The 23,566-nt window shown below is 43.8% G+C and overlaps 1 long non-coding RNA gene across 1 annotated transcript in view; it reads left to right on the top strand.

The window, feature by feature from the left end:
- Window positions 1-6,588: 6,588 nt before the first annotated feature.
- Window positions 6,589-23,566, top strand: part of LOC148142145 (uncharacterized) — a 31,865-nt gene continuing 14,887 nt past the window's right edge. The window contains exon 1 of the long non-coding RNA XR_015752132.1: window positions 6,589-6,669. This is a non-coding gene — a long non-coding RNA (uncharacterized LOC148142145). The remainder of the gene's footprint in view (window positions 6,670-23,566) is intronic.

Below are 23,566 nucleotides of genomic sequence, written 5' to 3'. Positions count from 1 at the left end.
CGCTTTACTGATGATCGATGGGTTGGTAATTGGCCAGATTATATTTGTCATGTTTTTTGTGTATAAGGATATGCCTAGGCAATTTTCCATGTTGTCAGTGTTGTATATGTACTCAAAGTGTTTGGCTCGGGGAGCAGCAAGCTCTGGAGCATAGGCCTTCAGTACTATTGTTGGAATGTTGCCAGGGCCCATAGCCTTTGCAGTATCCAGTGCCTCTAACCATTCTTTGATATAACATGGAATGAATCAAATTGGCTGAAGGCTGGGATCTGTGATGCTGGGGACCACTGGAGAAATCTGAGATGGATCATCCACTCAGCACTTCTGACTGAAGATTGCTGCAAACGCTTCAGCCTTATCTTTTGCACTAAATAGAATCCGAAAGAACTGCAGATGCTGTATGTCAGGAACGAACACAGAAATTGCTGGGAAAGCTCAGCAGGTCTGGCAGCAACTGTGGAGAGAAATCAGAGTTAATGTTTCAAAGGTAGTGTCCCTACCTTTAAGCCAGGATGCCCAGGTTGAATTTCTATCTGCCCCCAACTGTGTGTTATAACATCTCTGTGTGGCTTGATTTATGGAAGCACTTTTGATGTGCTCCTGTGGCAAAGTGGTAGTGTCCTAGCTACAAGCCAGGAGGCTTGGTTTCAAGTCCCACCTGCGGAAGGGATGTGCTATAGCATCTCTGAATAGGTTGAGTAGAAAACATCTATGAGCTCGTAGCACCATTCCGCCACGTGCAGAGGGGTCATTGATTCAAATAGTATGATCAGTTGTGTCCTGGTGTCATCACAATGCAGAAGTATATCAACGTTTCCAATGTGCAGTGGCCCAGGACCACCTGCTCGCTGTTCCGTGGACTAGTGCTTGTTCACTTAGAAGCTCCAACGAGACCACAAAGGCACCGGCCTCAGTCACAATTGATGATCAAGAAAGGGTATTGGATGGGTATTATCAGAGTTAAATATGCAGGTTCACGGGGGTGAAGGGGGGGGGAATGTGAATGACAGGTTTGCTCACATGTGCTAACTGGCCTCTTTCTGTCCTGTATTGGCTCTAGGGCTTTTAGACTGATCCTCTGTACTGAGTTAAGTTGAAATGAGGAGGATGAGTGTCTACGTGTCTCAAGCTGAAGAAAAAGCAACAATGTTACAGCAAGAAATTTCATCTCACAGAGAGTGGAGATCCTTTAGTGTTCTCGACCACTGAAAGCAGCTGAGGCCAAAGCATTGCATACTTTCAAGAAGAAGATGGTTCTTAGGCCAAAAGGGATCAAAGAGCATGAGGAGAAACCAGGAACAAGAAGCTGAATCGCGTGATCAGCCGTGGCCGTATTGAAGGGTGGAGCAGACTTGGAGGGCTGAATGGCCTACCTCTTTTAATGTTCACACTGTTTTTAGGAAGACTGTGGTTTCAGATCACTGAAAGCAAATTAGGATGCTTTGCAGAAAAAGCCTCAGCTCTGCTGGTCATCTCTATATGCTGAAATAAGGCTGCACTGTGATGGAGTATTTGTCAGACAGACAGAGGGTCGCTGTAGTTAAATCGCTGCTCAAACACTGTAACAAACTAGGAACCCCCTTAAAAACATATCTCAATGCCCCACCAGGGGAGATTGCTTTGACCCTCCAGGAATCCCTGAGGAAAACATAATAGAGAATCACGTACGCTCAGCCTGTGACTTTCCATCTCTTTATTTTTATAGAATTACAAAATAAATTGCCCCAAAATATCCACTGCTCCACTCTTGTGCATTTCCTCAAATGCCATCATTGCTCACTTACTGGTGTCCTGTATAACTCTCAACAATCCACACAGATATTCAACTCAAAGCAAATAGAAAGGAGGCCATGGCCTGGTGGGACAGTCTGTAGCCCAGGGAATATAAAGCTGATGTTTTGAGGGCACTTGTCCAAATCCAACCACGTCAACTGGTGAAATTTTAGGTTTAACTAATTAGATAGATAATAAAGCTAGTCCCGGTCACGGTGACTGTAGTATTAGGGTGTAGAAGGATGGTGTTGTCGAACTAACAAACTGTATGAGAAGATATTGTTGATTGGTTGGCAAGTGAACTCTGGTTATTGGATGTGCTGCCATGGAGAATGCAATAGCTAATGATCATTGACTAGTTAACTACTAGGCTGGTTTACATTGTTTAGTGAAGGCAATGTCTTGAGAAATGAACCAGGACTGGCAATTACCTATTTTGCAAATAGTATAAATGTTAGTGTTTTCCTTGAATTGGTATTCTTGTGAATTGTACTGATGAGTACAAAATGAACTACCTCGAAAAAGTGTCTTTTTACGACTATACTCAAGTTTTGTGTTACTAAATAAGTATTTGCATGAGCTAATCAGATATAATTACTAAGATTATGAGGAGTATGTGCATGTTGGACGATGTAGATCTTCAGTCCATAAGATCCTAAAATATTCTGCCTTATCCCTTCCCAAACAGGATAACATCATCAGATTGGGTGGAGCTTATTGTAGTCACCGACATTAACACTTTTAGAATCATTACCTTATAACAGTGACCAAGAAGATACATGAATTATTGGTAAAATCCCATCTGGTTTACTCATGTCCTTTGGAGAAGAAAATCTGATGTACACGTGACCCCAGACCTATACTGGAGCAACACAGTTGAATTAATTGCACATTGTAATGGCAGAGCATTCATTTCATGGAGAATTAGGGGTGGACAACAAATGCTGGTCTTGCCAGCGATGCCCACATCCCAATCAACTAATAAAAGAAATCATTTACAACTGTAAAGCAACCAATGCTGGAGATCACAGTGGGTCAGGCAGCATCCATGGAGGGAGAGCAAGCTAACGTTTTGACTCTGGATGACTCTTCATCAGAGCTGCTTCTCTATTGGATGTTATCAACACTATTTCCCTGTAGTGGCTGTGACCTGTTTCTGACATACAGCGTCCAACTTGCCACTTGGAAGCAATTCCATTGGGATGGAGTAAATATCCTGGCTGACCACGGGGTTTCACTGAAAGCCTGTGCAGATTCCGAATGCTCTAAATGTCCTGCCTCTTCCAAAGATGGTGGCTGAGTAGGGCTCCTGACTGGAGCTCGTCTGCTCCAACTGCTTCTCTCCCTTCTGTTTTATTCTTTTTTTTCATTCATTTTCCTTGTTGTGGCTCTTTAGTTGTTTTTCTCTTCCTTTACCCACCTTCTGCATGTCCGGAGAGGCGCTGGAGCGAGACTTTGCAGTGAGGCAGCGAATGCAGCAATGGAGCGTGGCAGTGACTGGGGCCCACCGAGTGCCCGGCTGGCAGCCCAGCAGTGAAAGATGGTGGCAGCTACGGTCGGCGGCAATTGGCACCAAAGCCTTGTGAGCGTGGCGTGGATTGGCGCGCCTGATGGGAGTCAGCAGGGGTGCTCGGCTACGAGGGTGTCTGGTGCATCATTGCCCAGCACTGGGGAAAAGTGAGCTCTCTTGGGGGAAAGCCCAGCTTGGAGTGTCGGCAGGCCCATGGCGTAAGAAAGGCTGTGCCCAAAATGTCTACTCCCCTGCTCCTCGATGCTGCCTGACCTGCTGTGCTTTTCCAGCACCACACTCTTGACTCTGATCTCCAACATTTGCCGTCCTCACTTTCTCCTCCTTAAGAAAGAACTGTAAGGTTGGATGTTTTAACTTCATTTCTTTAACTTTTTCCCACTTTTATGCCTAGAAGAATGTAATGCTGAACTTTTAAACGTATTTCTTTTGTTCTGGTGATGAAGATTTTGTACCTAGGTGCCTTTGTACCTAAGGTAGTGTCGCGTGTGGCGATCTTGTACACTTTTCACTGCACTCCTGTACCCCTGTACTTGAGTATACTTGATAATAAAATCTAAACCATGTGGTGCTTGCAAATGTTCAGTGTTCCAGCCACATCAGCAGCTGCATTACTCCTGACCCACCTCCCCAGTTGCTGGTGCAGAGATGTATGATCCCCATTAAGGACAGCTGACTGATTCATTTCTCCCTGGGGTAAATCCTTGCTGCTTAATGCTCCCTCAACAAGTCTGGTGATGACTGCGAGAGTAATGTTTTAGGTTCTTGTCTTGCAGTTGTTTCCATGCAAACTCCCAGCCTGTGAAAGCAAGATAAGCACAAAGCTTTCACATTTGAACCCCAGGTCACTGTGGAGCTTTTGTGAAATGTGCTCCCATTGTCCATATGACCCCTGGCACTGAAGGCTCTGCGCAGAGGCCAGATGAAATGCTTCCTGTTACACGATGGGTTCACAGCAGATTTGTCCTTGAATGCACTATACGAGTCTGTGAACTTCTCTCTCTGCGTCAGCAGGACAAGTGAGTTCTGAGGACTGTTCAGCTCACAGAGGAATTTCCGTCACTGAGAATTCCCTGAATCTTTAAGAGCTGCAGCAGAGGTGGGGATCACACCAGATTTCTGGCCTACGCACACCGAGAGCACAGCAGCTGTCACTGCTCACACCTCCTGAGGTACGTGTAGGTCTCACAAAGCCTCAGACTTTCAATGCTTTCACACCTCCTTCCATGGCTTCATCTATATGATCGCATCCACACCCCCAACTCTCTGAGATCTCTATGACTCTCCACCCTCTCTGCCCTGCACCCCTGACTTCCACTTTCCCCAACACTGGTGCTTTTCCCCTGAAATCCCTCCATTTCTCTGCCTGCCCCTTCTCTTTTAAGATGCTTGTCACAACCTCCTTCCTAGGATTTCTTTATCAGGTTCGAAGTCAATGTTTTTGATTACTGTGACGAGCTGAGGAAATAGCTATGTTCTGAGGAGCTAGCTATGTTTCAAACTATCTCCGCTAACGCACAGTAAAATGGATGGTGTGACCTTGCATCGATTCTGCCAGCATTAGCCGACATGAGCTGGTTAATTGACACTGGAACAGCAGCTCAAAAATGAGTCTCGAAACTCCAGTGCCAACTTTCACATGTGGACAGCAAAGAAAGCAGAACTGTCCTTGTTATGGAGACATCTAAACTGTGATGCAGCCACATGCAAGAGAGAGAGAAAAGTGAGAGAAAGACAGAAACAGAAAAGAGAGGCAAACACACAAAGAGAAAAATGGCAATTGCTCTGTGTGATATAAGGCCATTAATACCTGAGAGGGTTAACTGACATCATCATAGAATGCCTACAGCACAAAAGCAGGCCATTCAGCCCATCGATTCTCCAAAGAGCATCCCTTAAACCTGCATTTTCCATGGCTAATCTACCTAACCTGCACATCTTTGGACAGTGGGAAGAAACAAGAGTACCCTGATTCCTACACAGGCACTGGGAGAATGTGCAAATGCCACTCAGACATTTGCCTGAGGCTGGAAGAGAACCTAGGTCCCAAGTGCTGTGAGGCAGCAGTGCTAACCACTGAGCTACTATGCCACCCACTGGTGGCAGTATTAAATCATCAGTTTACATCAGTTTACAAACGTCTGCAACAACACTCACATCCACACACATCTACTCCCTCCACCACTGACACTCAGTAGCAGCAGTGTGCACCATCTACACGATGCACTGCAGCAATTCACCAAAGATCCTTACTTAGCACGTTCCAAATCCATGACCTCTTCTATCTGGAAGGACAAGGGAAGCAGATACATGGGAACACCTGCAGGTTCTCCTCCAAGCCACTCTTGTCCTGATTTGGAAATATGGAACCGTTCCTTCACTGGCACTGGGTCAAAATCTTGGAATTCCCTCCGTAAGGGCATTGTGGGTAAACCTACAGCACATGGAACTGCAGCAGTTCAGGAAAGCAGCTCACCACCACCTTCGCAAGGGTAACTCGGCAATAAACTCTGGCCCAGCCAGAGAAGCACATATTCCACACATGAATTAAATAAGATGATGTAATCTCAACCCATCAGGTTATACAGGATTGCTGCTGGGAAGAGGTAAGCAATTCATTCCACTTATTCTGGTATTAAGTCAATGTAGTTAACAGTAATGTGCAGTTACTCTTACTTTTAGCCTCAACTCGCACAGGACACTATCATGTAACTCATGTTACTGGCTATTAATTACTGTGTGATAAGCCCATCTTCTGCAGAAGACATTGTGTGAGCCCCCTTCCTCATGTGGTGCCAGTAACTTAGACTAATATCAATATTGATGATTGGTGGTAGTGAATCTACCCAACGCAATCTGGATGGTTTTGATGGATACAATTACAGTACGACCTCGATTATCCAAATGAGACTGGCAGGGAGCATTTTGTTCGGATAATTGCTCTCTCGGGTAAACGATCTGACTGTAAGCAAGCGGTAATTTATGAGTGCCGGTTATCTGAGCATTTCTCGGTTATCGGAGAATGCGGCAATCCATGCCATAATGGCGTTTAACTGAATGCTGAGTTGCCTAATGGCATTTTTATGGGACCTTGAGGTCTTGTTAGGATAATCTGAAATTCGCATAATTGATATTTGGATAATCGAGGTTGTACTGTCTAATGCGAACTTTGTCAACATCTCTCTGATGACAGGAGTAAAGACAGTTCTCTGTTAGCTACCAGGCAGAATGTTGGAGCCTGCTCATTCTCAAGTGCAAGAGATGGAGCAACTGGGGATTTTGTGGATGTTCACCCTGGGATGACCGAGTTTGGGGACCAGCAAATTGCAATGGAAAATGGATGTCAGGACGCAATGAAATGGGAAGAGGTAAATCTGTTGGAAGCTGGGAGTAGATTGGATTTGGTTTCTGTATAGGTTCCATGTTTGTTGAAAATGCAGCGTAATATAAAACCGTTGTGTGGGATCTCAGTTGTGTTAGGACGGTGTAGGGTGTTACCTTTTCTGTAGTTTAGTGCATTAGTTGCTTACTGTTTATTCTAATTTTAGTTTATTTGTTACAGTAAACATGTTAAAACACAAAATCTTAATGATTCAACCACTGGGAATTCAAATCTCTTTCTAAATCTTATCAGTCTCTATAGGTGCTATAACATAACATTCCTCTGACACACTTAAGTGTTCTATTTAAATAGGATTAATAGAGGTGTATTATCAGAAATTATTTTTGTTTACCTTCTAGTGTTCCTTTCTCAGCTGTGCTGGCTCTATCCTTCAGATTGTTTGTAATTGTTTTGTTGTATGGGAGAGGTGTTGGTAATAATGCTTTATACTGTAAGACACAGGCTTTGCCAGTAACTCTCGGGGCAAGAATCTAGTATTCAATTCATAACAAACAAAAAGGAAAACAATATTAATACCCAACACTCAAGCATTAGCTACTTAACAAAATATTTAATTTATTGTAAAATCCTTTGAGGGAATCTGGAAGGCACTCTTTATTTTGTAGAACCCCTCCAGCTTGGAAACAGGCCCAACAAGTCCGCACTGACCCTCGGAAGAATATCCCACCCAAACCCATTCCCCTACACTTACCCCTGACCAATGCACCTAACCTACACATCCCTGAATATTATGGGCAATTTAGCATGGCCAATTCACCTAACCTGCACATCTTTGGACTGTGGGAGAAAACCAGAGCACCAGAGGAAACCCACGCAGGCACGGAGAGAATGTGCAAACTCCACACAGATAGTTGCCCAAGGCTGGAATCGAACGCAGGTCCCTGGCACTGTAAGGCAGCAGTGCTAACCACTGAACCACCATGTTTCCCCACATGCAGTCTGTTATTTTAATACTGCCTCATTCAGAGTCACGTACCAGGGGTGTCAGAATCTCTGACAGTCTTTCTTTTCATTTGCCAACCAAGGCTCCCTATTTGGACCAGATGAACAGCCACAATCGGAGAACTCATACTCTGTGAGGTTCAGCTGGCTGACCACTTTACAATCACTGCACTAAGGTTAAAGTCTCTCTCACCTACCTCTCAAACCTGACCCCTTCAACTCCCTCCCTAACTGGGGCTTGTCAGCCAGGGTTTGCTGTTTCCCTGGACCTGCCTTCGGTCAGGCCTCCATTGCTTCCCCTTCTTCTTGGATGGGCTACAGCCCCAGTAGTGGACATCTAATAGCTGGCAGCTTTCTATTAGGCAAGAGCTCAGCTCCTGTTGAGGCCAGGTATCTCCCCCTTCATCAAATCATGTGACACTAAACATAAAATGGCGGTGGAGCAGCCAGTATTTTCCGAGGTCCCTTCCCTACGATCCTTCATGGGACTGGTTGGGAAACCATGCCATCAGGAAAAGCCCCATTGCAACATATCAGATCAGCAGCATCACGCGTGAAGTAGTCTTCCCTGTAGTGAGTGCGTTGCTGGAAAAACACAGTAGGTCAGGCAGCATCTGAGGAGCAGAAAAAAAGGAGCCCTTCGATTCTCCTGTTCCTCTGATGCTACCTGACCTGCTGTGCTTTTCCAGCAACGCACTCTTAACTCTGATCTCCAGCATCTGCAGACCTCACAGTCTCCTAGTCTTCTCTGTAACCTGCACAAATGGAGAGAAACACTCAGTTAGCACCTAATTAGCACTGATAGCAGCTTCGAGGCTGAGAGTCCCTCACATATTGATGTGGCCAGCTGAATGTTAGCTTAGGCTGGAGATCTCCAAACATGCCCAAAACTGGAAATGAAGCAAAAATACAAGCTGCATTTTATTGTCACTCATTGATTTAATTTTGGAGGCAGATTTAATCCATTAACTGGTTGAGAAGAAACACATGAAATGAGCACTATAGTTATCATTATTATTAATATTGATCTGAGAATGGAATGAGGAGGAATTTCAATGAGATTCTACATTGAGGAAATGCAGTCCATTAAAAGCATTGATGCTGGTCCCTGATCAGAGTAAACCTGAATTGGATTGTCCTCCTCACAATGAGGAAATGGTTAACTGGTCTTTCATGTTATATGTAGGATCTACCGTAGGTAATTGACCGCTGTATTGGTCTATATAACAGAAATGAATGCACTTTAAAATATAATTATTAGAATGTAAGGTATTTTGGTTTATATTAAGAACTTGACAAGTCTTTTTATTAATTCAAAGTTTTTCTACAACGAAGGGGAAGGAGAAGGAAAATGGGCATGAGGAGTGTCATTGGATTAGCCTTGACCCTACTGAATGGTGGAGCAGGGTCAATTGGTCAAATGGCCTACTCCTGTTCCTATTTGCTATGGTCTAAAGCAAAGCTCTTTGTTATATTAAATGTTGTTCAGGAGAGTTTTTTAATACCTTGTGTAAAGTTGAAATCTCTAGTGAAATGAATCATAAATAACTATAATTGCATAAATAATAGATAAGTATAAGCATGTCAGAAAAAATAATTTCTTTCTTTCCTATTTGAATAACTCCAGCAAATTTGCTAAAGATGGTTCTTAAATTTCACACAGAACATGGTTAATCATTAATTTAAAATAGAACAAAATGCAACTGGAGGAATTTTGAAATAAAAACAATTCGAGTTAAAAAAAAAGGGAGATTCATCAGCAGCTATAAAACAATAAGACCCACAGTAAAACTGAACTCAGAGGAATCAAGGGAAAGCTCTCCATTTGTTGGAGTTATTCCTCGTATGGAATTGTGGCTTTGGATTTCAATCCGTTCAGCTCCAGGATCAGCTCCAGGATAGTGTCCTTGGCCCAAACTATCTTCAGGTGCATCATCAGTCACAAGGTCAGCAGTGGGATATTTGGCAATGACTGTACAATGTTCAACACCATTTGTGACTCCTCAGACGTTGAAACAGTCTATCTCCAGATATTATTAGAGTGGTGCTGGAAAAGCACAGCAGGTCAGGCAGCATCCGAGGAGCAGGAAAATCAATGTTTCCTGATGAAGGGTTTTTGCCCGAAACGTCGATTTCCCTGCTCTCGGACGTTGCCTGACCTACTGTGCTTTTCTAGCACCACTCTAATCTTGACTCTAATCTCCAGCATTCGCCTATCTCCAGATATTGCAGAAGCTAGAAAACATACAGACTTGAATTGATATGTAGCGAGATGCATTCAAACCATTCAAGTGCTAAGCAATAACCATATTTTGTAAGAGCGAATGTAATCACCTCCTTTGGACATTCAACAGCATTTTGGTCACTGAATCCTCCACCATCAAGATCCTGGAGGTTGCCGTTGAACAGAAACTGGACAGGATCAGCCAATAAAAGGCCAGGGTTATGAGAGCAGGTCAGAGCCTGGCATTCTGAATAATGAGTATCTCACATAGAGTCATCAGGATGTACAGCACAGAAATAGATTCTTTGGTCCAACTTGTCCATACCAACCAGATGTCTTAAATTAATCTAGTCCCATTTACCAGCATTTGGTCCATATCCCTCTAAACTCTTACTATCCATATACCTGTCTGAATGCCTTTTAAATGTTGTAATTGTACTAACCTCCACCACTTCCTCTGGCAGCTCATTCCATACACGCACCACCCTCTGCATGAAAGCATCGACCCTTAGGTCCCTTTCTTGACTCCCCAAAGCCTACCTACTGTGTACAAGATGCAGGAGTTAAATAGAATACTCTCCACTTGCCTGGACGAGCACAGCTCCAACTGCACTTAACAAGAGTGGGTCTTGAATCTACAACCTTTATGAATGAGAAGTACTATCACTTCCACTGTGTTGCTGTAGCCATTTAATGAGTCTGAGTTTCTATTTAAAACACCTTATAGATAATTCTTCTATTCTTTAATGTCTCTTTATATGTTCTCTATGCATTTGATAACTATCCCAGAATATCAGACAGTGAAAACAGAATTTGAGTTCATCGGTCACAGTAAATCTGTGATCTTGATAAGTACATTGCAGATCAGAACAGCTCTAAACATCCCTAACTTTACAAAAGGGTGTATTGTTTGCTATCTTGTGGAAAATCTGCTAATTCACATCTGAGCAAATATTTAAATTATTCTATTCTGAGTTTTGAACAAAAGGAACCAGAACAAAAGAAGCTGCTCATGGTAATTTCAAAGAGTACATCCTGTGTGGTACAATACATAGGTTTGTGGCAACTACAGAATGCAGCATAATATTAGATGGTCCACCTTTGGGTAGTCAACTCCCAGTCTATTTGCACCTGAGACTGTACAAAAAGGCTTGCAATTTATATTTTCTAAGTTAACCATGCACTGCTGATGGAGCACGGTCATTCACACATTAAATCATTAAAATTACTGTTAAAAGTAGCCAACTAACATTGTTGGAATCTTCACCTGAGTGCACCAGAAAGTCTGGGACAGGTCATAATTTTGGTGTAAACCTTTATACAGTAAGTTTCTTACACATCTGGAAGAAACAATAGCATTTTCAAAATTTAAAACAATGATGCTTTTGAAAGCAAATGTAATTATGAGTGCCACTTTTGCAAAAGATGCTGTGTATCCCCAAATGTCCTCTCCTCCCTATTGTTTCATTTACTTTTCAGGAAACCACACCATTTCTGACTCCTCACAACTCACCATGCAGTTCCTCAGGGTGGTGCAAAAGATATATGTTGCCATCACCTGAGTTTTCCTTCAATTTTCATTATACAGACTGTCAGGAAAATCTGACAATTTTACATAAAATGTGACATTTGCCAACCATCTTCCTTGCAGAGTCATTGGGCACAGCTTCAGTGAAAATTGGATTAATGATCTTGTGTTTCTTTTTAGGGATTTTTTCAGCTAGAAATTAATATGGCACTAAAGTGTGATTTTTGTGCAGGTAATTTTCTGAAACATGTATTAATAACAACGGAAAAGTTGGTTAATTACAACAATTTGTAATGCTGTAGAGTGACAGAGTAGCATAGGATCACAGACTCAGCACCAAGGAAGAAGCAACAAATTACCAAAGGTAAATGGGATCACAAATGGAGGGTCATTAGCTCCTAGCAATTTGGACCCATTACAAAAATTGCAGCTGGAAGCAAATGTCAGTTTCCGTGGGTAGTCTATTTTGGAAAAATATATCGTCTTTTGGGTTTTCCTTTGCATCTTGATGGACACACATCACATATTATTTGAGAGTGAAAGTGTGACATTCGTTACCCTTTGTCCCTGAAGCCAGGTTAATTACAATGAACACTCATTGTGTTCTTTCCACTGTGTCAGATACATTTCATTCAAGCAATAACAGAAGAGTTGTCAAAATATGTTCAACATTTTAGCATGCTTCTTCTAAAATCCATAACCTCACTCCTCCTGATTTCCACCAGCCCCACAATCCTTTTATGGTTTCCACATCCCTCAAATTCTGGACTTTTGCTCATCCTGATTTTCTTCGCTCCAACCTGGGTGGTCATTTCTTCAGTGTGTATGTCCATAAGTTCTGGAATTCACTCGTCCTTTCCCTGCCTCACTCTCTTTCTTTACAACAATCCTTAAAACCCACCTCAACTCTCATACAGGATCACCAAAAAAAGGACAGATTTTGTGAAAGCGTTTAGTCTGGCGCTCACCAGGACAATTTGTAAAAAATGCAATGAAAAGGGAAACTTTTTATTGTGCATGAGAAGGGAGTGTGGGTTTATCAGCAAGTGAAGGCAGTGCCATGGGAAATGGTCCTGATAAATTAAAGATGAAAATCTTTGGCAGTGTAAATCTTCTTCAACAGGACACAAATTCTGTCCTGTAAAAAACTGCCCGAGTAATTCATTCTGACATCTTGCTTGGTAAAGCTTCATCAAAGCGTTGTAGGATAATATAATATGTTAAAGAAGCAAAACAAATGTATGTTATATTTTTAGTGGGATATTGCCATTTAACTCTGTAGCATTTGACATTTTTAAGACTCCTGTTTTCAAAGTTATTCATTTGTTTGTTGGTAGATTTATGTTCCTTCTGAAAATATTGGATGAATTGTTACTAGGTGTCAATCAGCTCAGTATTTTTTTTACGAGAATCCTACAGTGTGGAAACAGGCCCTTCAGCCCAACAAGTCCACACTGCCCCTTCGAAGAGTAATCCACCTGGACCCATTCCCCTATCCTATTACTCTACATTTTCCCCTGACTAAAGAATCTAATCTACACATCTCTGAACACTATGGGCAATTTAGCATGGACAATTCACCTAACCTGCACATCTTTGGACTGTGGGAGGTAACCAGAGCACCTGTAGGAAACCCATGCAGACACGGGGAGAATGTGTAAACTCACTTAGACAGCTGAGGCTGAATCGAACCCAGGTCCCTGGCGCTGTGAGGCAACAGTGCTAACCACTGAGCCACCGTTCCACCTGTGTTATTGCACAGTTGCCAGTTCTGGGTCCTGGGACTTGAGCACAACAATGGTAGTGCAGGATTCTCCTGAGGTTATTCCCCTCTCTGACAAATGTACTCCAGGTTTGGATACTGTTGGGGGCGGGAGGTGGGGTTTGGCCTCTCAGGGGAGTATAATTGCAGCAGTCAAGCCAGAAGCACCACTACTGCTGTAGATCAGTGTAGGGCAAAATCCAAGTGAGAAATAGTGATTGGAGACTCAATAGTTAGGGGCACAGACAGCCATTTCCGTGGCCATATTTTGGACTCCAGGATAGTGTGTTGTCTCCCTGGTTCCAGGGTTAAGGATATTTCTGAGCAGTTACATGAAATTCTTAAAGGGGTAGGGGGGCAGGTGGGTGGTGAAGGTGGTGAGCATCCAGAGGTCGTTGTGCACATCGGTGCATAGAAGGATGAGTTCCTGCGGAGTGAGTACAGGGAGTTAGGAAAGAGGCTGAAGAGTAGAACCTAGATGGTAGTAATTTCTGGGTTACTCCCAGTGCCACACGCTAGTGAAGCAAGGAATAGAAAGATAGGAGAGATGCACATGTGACCAGAAACTGGTACAGGGGTTAGGGTTTCAGGTTCTTGGATCATTGGGATCTCTTCTGGGGCAGGGGGGACCTGTACAAGAGGGATAGGTTGCATCTAAACTGGAAGGGGAACCAATTTCCTCACAGGAGGTTTCACTAGTGCAACTCAAGAGGGTTTAAAACTCGGGGGGCAGGGGGCTGGGAACTAGAGCAGCAGGTCAGCAAGTGGAGGGATTGAGGGGAAGCTAGATGTTAGGATCAGTATGTCAGAAAGGGAGGACAGGCAGAGACAAGTAAATGAACGCGATGGTATTAATGGGCTGAAGTGTGTTTAGTTCAATTCCAGGAGCATTATGGGTGACGCAGATGAGCTTAGAATCTGGATCAGTATGTGGGACTATGATGTTGTGGTCATTACAGTGACTTGGTTGAGAGAGGGACAGGTCTGGCTGCTCAGCGTTTCAGGATTTTGTTGTTTTAGAAGAGACAGAGAGGAAGGTAAAAGAGATGGAGGAGTTGCATTACTAATCAGGGAGAATAGGTGAAAGTGAGTACTGCAGATACTGGAGATTAGAGTCAAGAGTGTAGTGCTAGAAAAACACAGCAGGTCAGGCAGCATCCGAGGAGCAGGAAAAAAAAGTCTATTTTCCTGCTAATCAGGGAGAACGTCACATCTGCACTCAGGAAGGACATAATGAGGGGCCCTCACTGAGGCACAGCTCAAAAATAAGAAAGATGCAGTCACTTACATGGGATGCCCCCCTCTCCCTCCCCCCTCCCCCAACAGCCAATTAGACATGAAGGAACAAATATGTAGGCAGATTATGGAAAGATGCAATAGCAACAGGCTGTCATAGTGGATGACCTTAACCTCCCCAATATTGACTAGAACTCCCTTAGAGCAAGAGGCTTCCATTAGACAGAATTTGTTAGATGCATCCAAGAAGGTTTCTTGAAACAGTATGACAATCCAACGAGAAGAGGGGCCATGTTGGACCTTGTATTGGCTAATGGGCCTGGCCAGGTGACTGACCTTTCAGTCAAAGAGTATTTTGGAAACAGTGATAACAACTTCTTAAGGTTTAAGATAGCTATAAATAAGGATAAGTCAGGAAGGTATTAAACTGGAGGAGGGCAAATTACATCAGTATAAGGCAGGAGCTAGGGAGTGTTAATTGGGAGAAGCTGTTATTGGGCAAGTCCATATTTGACATGTGGGAGTTACTTAAAGGCCTGATCAGAATTCAAGACCATCATCTTCTAGTAAAGAGAAAGGACAAGGATGGCAAGTAATGAGGGGGGTAGTGAATTTAGTCAAAAGCAAAAAGAACATGAAAGGTTTAGGAAGCTAAAATCTGACAGGACCTGTGAGGAATATAAATAAAGCAGGGAAGAACTCAAGCCAGGAATTGGGAGAGCAGGAAGCAGCCATGACAAATAGGATTAAAGAGAATCCGAAGGCATTCTATAGATACATTAAAAACAAAAGGATAACTAGGGAGAAGGTAGGATTACTCAAGGATAAAGGAGTGGACTTGTGCTTGAAGGCAGAGGATGTGACCGAGAATACTTTGTGTCAGTATTCACCCAAAAGAAGGATATAGACATAGAACATAGAATATTACAGCGCAGTACAGGCCCTTCAGCCCTCAGTGTTGTGCTGACCTGTGAAATTAATCAGATGCCCATTTAACCTACACCATTCCATTATTATCCATATGTATGTCCAATGACCATTGAAATGCCCTTAACGTTGGCGAGTCTACTACTGTTGCAGGCAGGCCGTTCCACGCCCCTACTACTCTCTGAGTAAAGAAACTCCCCCTGATGTCTGTCCTAAATCTATCACCCCTCAGTTTAAAGCTGTGTCCCCTCATGTTAGCCTTCACCATCTGAGAAAAAAGGCTCTCACTATCCACCCTACCTAACCCTCTGATTTTCTAATGCGTCTCAATTAAATCACCTCTCAACTTTCTTCTTTCCAACAAAAACAGTCTCAGTTCCCTCAGCCTTTCCTCGTAAGACCTTCCCTCCATACTGGGCAACATTCTAGTAAATCTCCTCTGAACCCTTTCCAAAGCTTCCACATCCTTCCTATAATGCGGTGACCAGAACTGTACACAATACACCCAGTGCGGCCGCACTAGTGTCTTGTACAGCTGAAGCATAACCTTGTGGCTCCAAAACTCAATTCCCCTACCAATAAATGCCAACACACCATATACTTTCTGAACAATCCGATCAACCTGGACTTGCACGAATTTATCCACCTGGACACCGAGATCTCTCTGTTCATCTACACTACCAAGAATTTTAACATTAGCCCAGTACTCTTCATTCCTGTTACTTCTTACAAAGTGAACTCCCTCACACTTTTCCATATTAAACTCCATTTGCCATTTCTCAGCCTAGCTCTGCATCTTATCTATGTCCTCTGTAACCCATAACATCCTTTGGCACTATCCACAATTCTGCCTACCTTAATGTCATCCGCAAATTTACTAATCCATCCTTCCATGTCCACATCCAGATAAAAATGATGAACAGCAGTGGCCCTAAAACAGATTCCTGCAGCACGCCACTGGTAACTGCAGGATGAACATTTCCCATCAGCCACCACCCTTTATCTTCTTTCAGCTAGCCAATTTCTGATCCAAACCGCTAAATCAGCTTTAAAACTGAAACTCTGTATTTTGTGCAAAAACCTACCATGTGGAACCTTATCAAACGCCTTACTGAAATCCATATACACCACATCAACCGCTTTACCTTCATCCACCTGTTTTGTCACCTCTGGAATAACTCAATAAGGTTAGTGAGGCATGACCTACCCTTCACAAAACTGTGTTGATTAAAACTAATCAAATTATTCCTTTCCAGATGGTTATAAATCCTATCTCTTATAACCTTTTCCAATACCTTACCCACAACTGAAGTAAGGCTCACTGGCCTATAATTATCAGGGCTGTCCCGACTCCACTTCTTAAACAAGGGATCAACATTTGCTATCCTTCAGTCTTCTGGCACTACTCCTGACGACAATGATGACATAAGTATCAAAGCCAAAGGCTCTGCAATCTCCTCCCTGGCTTCCCAGAGAATCCGAGGATAAAGCCCTTTTGGCCCCAGGGTCTAATCTATTTTCAGATCTTCCAAAATTGTTAATGCCTCTTCTTTGTCAACCTCAATCCCATCTAATCTTGTCGCCTGTATCTCCATGCGTTCACTAACATTGCCCTTTTCCAATGTGAATACTGATGAAAATTGGTCCTAATCTTACTCCAGTCATTCTTTTATTCTTGATATACCTATAGAAGGCCTTAGGGTTTTCCTTGATCCTACCGGACTACAACTTCTCATGTCCCCTCTGGCTCTTCTGAGTCCTCTCTTTAGATCTTTTCTGGTTCACTGGTAACTCTCAAGCCCCCTAACTGAGCCTTCATGCCTCATCCTCACATAAGTCTTCTTCCTTTTGACAAGAGCTTCAACTTCTTTAGTAAACCATGGCTCCTTCTCCCGACAGCTACCTCTCTTGCCTAATAGGTACATACTTAACAAGGAGCCCCAGTAGCTGTTCCTTGAATAAGCTCCACATTTCAAGAGTGTCCATTCCCTGCAGTTTCCTTCCCCATCCCGTGCATCCTAAATCTTGCCTAATCACATCATAATTGCCTTTCCCCCAGTTATACCTCTTTCCCTGTGGTATATATCTATCCTTGCCCATTGCTATTGTAAACATAACCAAATTATGGTCACTATCACCAAAGTGCTCACCTACCTCCAAATCTAACACATGGTCGGGTTCATTCCCCAGTACCAAATCCAATTAGGTATTGCCTGTTGTTGGCCTGTCTACATACTGTGTCAGAAAATCCTCCTGCACACATTGAACAAAAACTGACCCATCTAAACTACTCGGACTATAGTATTTCCAGTCAATATTGGGGAAGTTAAAATCCTCCATAACGACTACCCTCTTACTCTCACTCCTATCGCGACTCATCTTTGCTATCCTTTCCCCCACATCCTTGGAACAATTTGGAGGCCTATAGAAAACTCCCAACAGGGTGACCTCTCCTTTCCTGTTGCTAACCTCAGCCCAAACTACTTCAGTGGATGAGCCCTCAAACGTTATCTCAGCTGCTGTAATACTAGCCTTGATTTACAATGCCACTCCCCTGCCTCTTTTACCATCTTGCTGTTCTTGTTGAACCATCTAAATCCCGGAATCTGCAACAATCATTCCTGTCCCTCCTCTAGCTATGTCTCTGAAATGGCCACAACATCGAAATCCCAGATACCATCCCATGCTGCAAGTTCACCCACCTTATTCCTGATGCTCCTGGCATTGAAGTACACACATTTCAAACCAACATCCTAATTGCTAGTGCCGTCTTGCGACCTTGTAAACCTATCCCTGACCTCACTACCCTGAACCTCCTATATAGTGAAATTACAGTTCAGGTTCCCATCCCCCTGCTGCATTAGTTTAAACCCCATCGAAGTGCATTAGCAAACTCCCATCCACAGGATATTGGTACCCCTCTGGTTCAGGTGAAAACGATCCTGTTTGTAGAGATCCCACCTTCCCCAGAAAGTGCTCCAATTATCCAAGAATCTAAAACCCACCCTCCTGCACCATCCCTGCAGCCACGTGTTCATCTCCGCTCTCTCGCTGTTCCTTGCTTCACTATCATGGGGCACGGGCAACAAACCAGAGATAACAACTCTGTTTGTTCTAGCTCTAAGCTTCCACCCTGGCTCCCTGAAATTCTACCTTAGATCCCCACCTTTCTTCCTATGTATGTCATTGGTGCCTACGTGGACCATGACTTGGGGCTGCTCCCATACCCCTCAAGGATCCAGAAAACACGATCAGAGGCATCACGAATCCTGGTACCTGGGAGGTAACACACCAACTGTGAGTCTCTTTCATTCCCACAAAACCTCCTATCTATCCCCCTAACAATGGAGTCCCCAATGACTAAAGCTCTGCTCCTCTTCCCCCTTCCCCCTCTGAGCAACAGGGACAAACCCTGTGCCAGAGAACTGAGCCCCAATGCTTACCCCTAGTAAGTTCCCCCCCCCCCACGCCAACAGTATCCAAAATGGTATACTTGTTGAGGGGAACCACTACAGGAGATCCCTGCGCTGCCTGCCGATTCCCTTTTCTATCCCCGACAGTAACACATCTACCTTCTTCACATGGCTGCGGAGTAACTACCTCCCTGTAACTCCTTGCAATAACCTACTCCGCTTCCCAAAAGATCCGAAATTCATCCAGCTCCAGCTCCAGTTCACTAACATGGTTCTTGAAGAGCTGGAGTTGGGTGCACTTCCCACAAATGAGGTCAGCAGGGACACTAGAGGTGACCCTTATCTCCCACATACTGCAGGAGGAACATTCAACTGCCTTCATCTCCATTCTAGCTATTCTAAATTCCAAATAGACCGCTGAAAAAAATGAAACACAAAAGAAAACACTTGTCACCTTACCAACCGATGCACAGAACATTTTTTTTGGTTAAAGGAGGGGGATGGGCGGGAGACACTGCCCGAGTAGTGGTTCGGGTAAAGCAACCACCCAAATATGTAACCTCATGACCTCTTCAACTGCGTCCAGGAATTGAAGAAGGCCGGACATAAAAGTAAGCATTTTATACTGTATACTCATGTATCCTGACAGGCTCCGCTGCTCCCTGGTGACCTTGTGACCTCTCTGACTGTGTCCAGAAACTGAAGAATGCTGGACCTAAAAGTGAGTAATTTACATGGAAGATACTGAGATTAGTGTTCAGCGTGCTAATATGCTAGGCATTTTGAGATCAAGAAAAAAGTAGTGTTGGGTCTCTTGAAGCGCATTAAGATGGATAAGTCCCCAGAGCCTGATGGTATCTACCCAGGTAATTGAGAGAGGCAAGAGAGGAGATTGCTGGGGTCTTGATGAAGATCTTTGTATCCTACTGGCCATTGGAGAGGTCCTGGAGGACTGGCAAGTAGCAAATGTCGTTCCTCTGTTCAAGAAGGGAAATGGGGATAATTCAAGAAAATATAGACTGATGTGTCTTACATCGGTGATTGGGAAGCTATTGGAGAGAACTCTTAGGGATAGGATTTTCATGCATTTGGAAAAGCGTTGCCTAATTAGAGATAATAAGCATGGTTGTCCCCTTTGTGTTGGGCAGTCATGTCTTACTAACTGGATTGATTTTTCGAGGCGGTGACAAAGGTGATGGATGAGGGTAGAACAATGGATGTTGTCTACATGGATTTCAGTAAGGCTTTTAACAAGGTCCCTCCTGGTAGGCTCATCCATAAAATTAATGCATGGTCCATGGTGACTTGGCCACATGGATTCAGAATTGGCTTGTCTATAGAAGGCAGAAGCTAGTGGTGGAAGGGTGTATTTTTTCTGGCTGGAGGTCTGCAGGGATCCATGCTGGGACCACTGCTGTTTGTGATATAAATGACTTAGATGAAAATGTGGATAGATGAGTTAGTAAGTTTGCAGGTGACATAAAGTTCAGTAGAGTTGTGGATAGTGTTGAAGGTTGTCAAAGTATACAGCAGAAAATAGATCAGTTGTAGATATGGGCGGAGAAATGGCAAATGGAGTTTAATCCAGGTCAGTGTGAGGTGCTGCACTTTGGGAGATCAAATAGATGTCATAGAGATATACAGCATGGAAACGGACCCTTCGGTCCAACCCGTCCATGCCAATGTTAAGGAAAAATATACAATTAACAGCAGAACCCTGAACAGCATTGATGTACAGAGAGACCTTGGGGTTCAAGTCCATTGCTCCCTGAAAGTGGCCACACAAGTAGTTAGGGTGGTAAAGAAGGCATATGACATGCTTGTCTTTATTGGTCAGGGAAATGAGTACGAGAGTCAGGATGTTATGTTGCATGTTTATAAGATTGGTTAGGCTGCATTTAGAGTATTGCGTTCAATTCTGATCACCACACTACAGGAAGGATGTGGGGGCTTTGGAGAGGGTGCAGAAGAGGCTTACCAGGATGCTGCCTGGATTAGAGGATATGACCTATAAGGAGGGGCTAGAAAAACTTGAGTTGTTTTCTCTGGAGCAGCAGAGGCTGAGGAGAGAGTTGATAGAAGTCTATAAAATTATGAGATGCATAGTTGGGTTGACAGAATCTTTTTTCTAGAGTTGAAAAGTCTAATACAAGGGGGCATGCAATGAAGCTGGGAGGGGGATAGTTCACAGGAAACATGAGGGGCAAGTTTCTTTATACAGAGAGTGGTCGGTGTCTAGAATGCACTGGTGGTTGGAGGCAGAAATAATAGGGGCATTTAAGGGGCTTTTAGATAAGCACAGGAATTTGCAAAGAATTGGGGGGGGGGGGGTGGAATATACACAAAGCGCAGGCGGAAGGGACTAGTTTAATTTGGCATCATGTTCAGAACAACATCGTGGGCCAAAGGGCCTGTTTCTGTGCTGTACTGTTCTATGTTCTTAAAATTGAAGCTAATATTTCAGTGTTGAACGAAGGAAGTTCCGCACTGTCAGAGGTGTTGTCCTTAGATAAGACTGTAAATCGATACTCTGTTTATCTGCTTGGATGGATGTAAAAGATCCAATCACACAGATTCAAGGAAGGGCAAGACTGTTAACACCAGTCTCTTGGCCAATATTTACATCTCAATCAACATCATGAAACAAATTATTTGGTCATTATCACATCTAATTTCAAGGGGGTTTGCCGTACACGCACTAGAAATGGAGTTTCCAACATTACCATGGTCAAAAAGTATCGAATTTAAAATAAATTTTCACAAGACCTTTAAGGCAGCACAGTGGTTAGCCCTACTGCCTCACAGCACCAGAGACCTGGGTTCAATTCCCACCTCAGGCAACTGTCTGTGTGGAGTATGCACATTCTCCCCGTGTCTGCATGGGTTTCCTCCGGGTGCTCTGGTTTCCTCCCACAGTCCAAAGATGTGCAGGTTACGGTGAATTGGCCATAGTGTTAGTTGTAGGGGAATAGGTCTGGGTGGGTTGCTCTTCAAAGAACATAGAACATAGAAGAATACAGCGCAGTACAGGCCCTTCGGCCCTTGATGTTGCGCCGATCCAAGCCCACCTAACCTACACTAGCCCACTATCCTCCATATGCCTATCCAATGCCCGCTTAAATGCCCATAATGAGGGAGAGTCCACCACTGCTACTGGCAGGGCATTCCATGAACTCACGACTCGCTGAGTAAAGAACCTACCCCTAATATCTGTCCTATACCTACCCCCCCTTAATTTAAAGCTATGCCCCCTTGTAATAGCTGACTCTATACGTGGAAAAAGATTCTCACTGTCGACCCTATCTAAACCCCTAATCATCTTATACACCTCTATCAAGTCACCCCTAAACCTTCTTTTCTCCAATGAAAAAAACCCCAAGTGCCTCAGCCTTTCCTCATACGATCTTTCTACCATACCAGGCAACATCCTGGTAAACCTCCTCTGCACCCGTTCCAGTGCCTCCACATCCTTCCTATAGTATGGTGACCAAAACTGCACACAATACTCCAGATGTGGCCGCACCAGAGTCTTATACAACTGCAACATGACCTCAGTACTCCGGAACTCAATTCCTCTACCAATAAAAGCCAGTACGCCATATGCCTTCTTCACCGCACTATTTACCTGGGTGGCAACTTTCAAAGATTTGTGTACATGGACACCAAGATCCCTCTGCTCATCCACACTACCAAGTATCCGACCGTTAGCCCAGTACCCCATCTTTTTATTACTCTTACCAAAGTGAATCACCTCACACTTAGCTACATTGAACTCCATTTGCCACCTTTCTGCCCAGTTCTGCAGCTTATCTATATCCCGCTGTAACCTACCACATCCTTCCTCACTGTCTACAACTCCTCCGACTTTCGTATCATCCGCAAACTTACTCACCCAACCTTCTAACCCCTCCTCCAGGTCATTTATAAAAATGACAAACAGCAATGGTCCCAAAACAGATCCTTGCGGAACACCGCTAGTGACGGCACTCCAAGATGAACCTTTGCCATCAACTACTACCCTCTGTCTTCTTCCAGCCAGCCAACTCCTAATCCAAACCTCCAACTCACCCTCAATGCCATACCTCTGTATTTTTTGCAGTAGTCTACCATGGGGAACCTTATCAAACGCCTTACTAAAATCCATATACACCACATCTACTGCTTTCCCCTCATCCACCTCCTTAGTCACCTTCTCAAAGAATTCAATAAGGTTTGTGAGGCACGACTTGCCCTTCACAAAACCATGCTGACTATCCTTGATCACATTATTCCTATCCAGATGTTCATAAATCCTATCCCGTACAATTCTCTCTAAGATTTTGCCCACAACAGAAGTGAGACTCACCGGCCTATAGTTACTAGGGTTATCCCTACTCCCCTTCTTGAACAAGGGAACCACATTTGCTATCCTCCAGTCGACTGGCACTATTCCTGCAGACAACGAGGACATAAAAATCAAGGCCAATGGCTCAGCAATCTCTTCCCTTGCTTCCCAGAGAATCCTAGGATAAATGCCATCAGGCCCAGGGGACGTATCTATTTTCACCCTTTCCAGAATTTCCAACACCTCTTCTCTACATACCTCAAAGCCATCCATTCTACTTAATTGTGACTCAGTACTCACATTGACAACAATGTCCTGTTCCTGATTGAATACTGATGAAAAGTATTCATTCAGTGTCTCCCCAATCTCTTCAGCCTCCACACGCAACTTCCCACTACTATCCTTGACTGGACCTGTTCCTACCCTAGTCATTCTTTTATTCCTGACATACCTATAGAAAGCCTTAGGGTTTTCCCTAATCCTACCAACTAAGGACCTTTCATGTC

This window comes from Chiloscyllium plagiosum, unplaced genomic scaffold, assembly GCF_037043375.1.
Source record: "Chiloscyllium plagiosum isolate Xiang-an unplaced genomic scaffold, Cpla_swu_hap1 HiC_scaffold_30, whole genome shotgun sequence".
NCBI lineage: Eukaryota > Metazoa > Chordata > Chondrichthyes > Orectolobiformes > Hemiscylliidae > Chiloscyllium > Chiloscyllium plagiosum.
The sequence above is the reverse complement of the archived record's forward strand: the minus strand, read 5'-3'. Positions and strand labels throughout refer to the sequence as shown.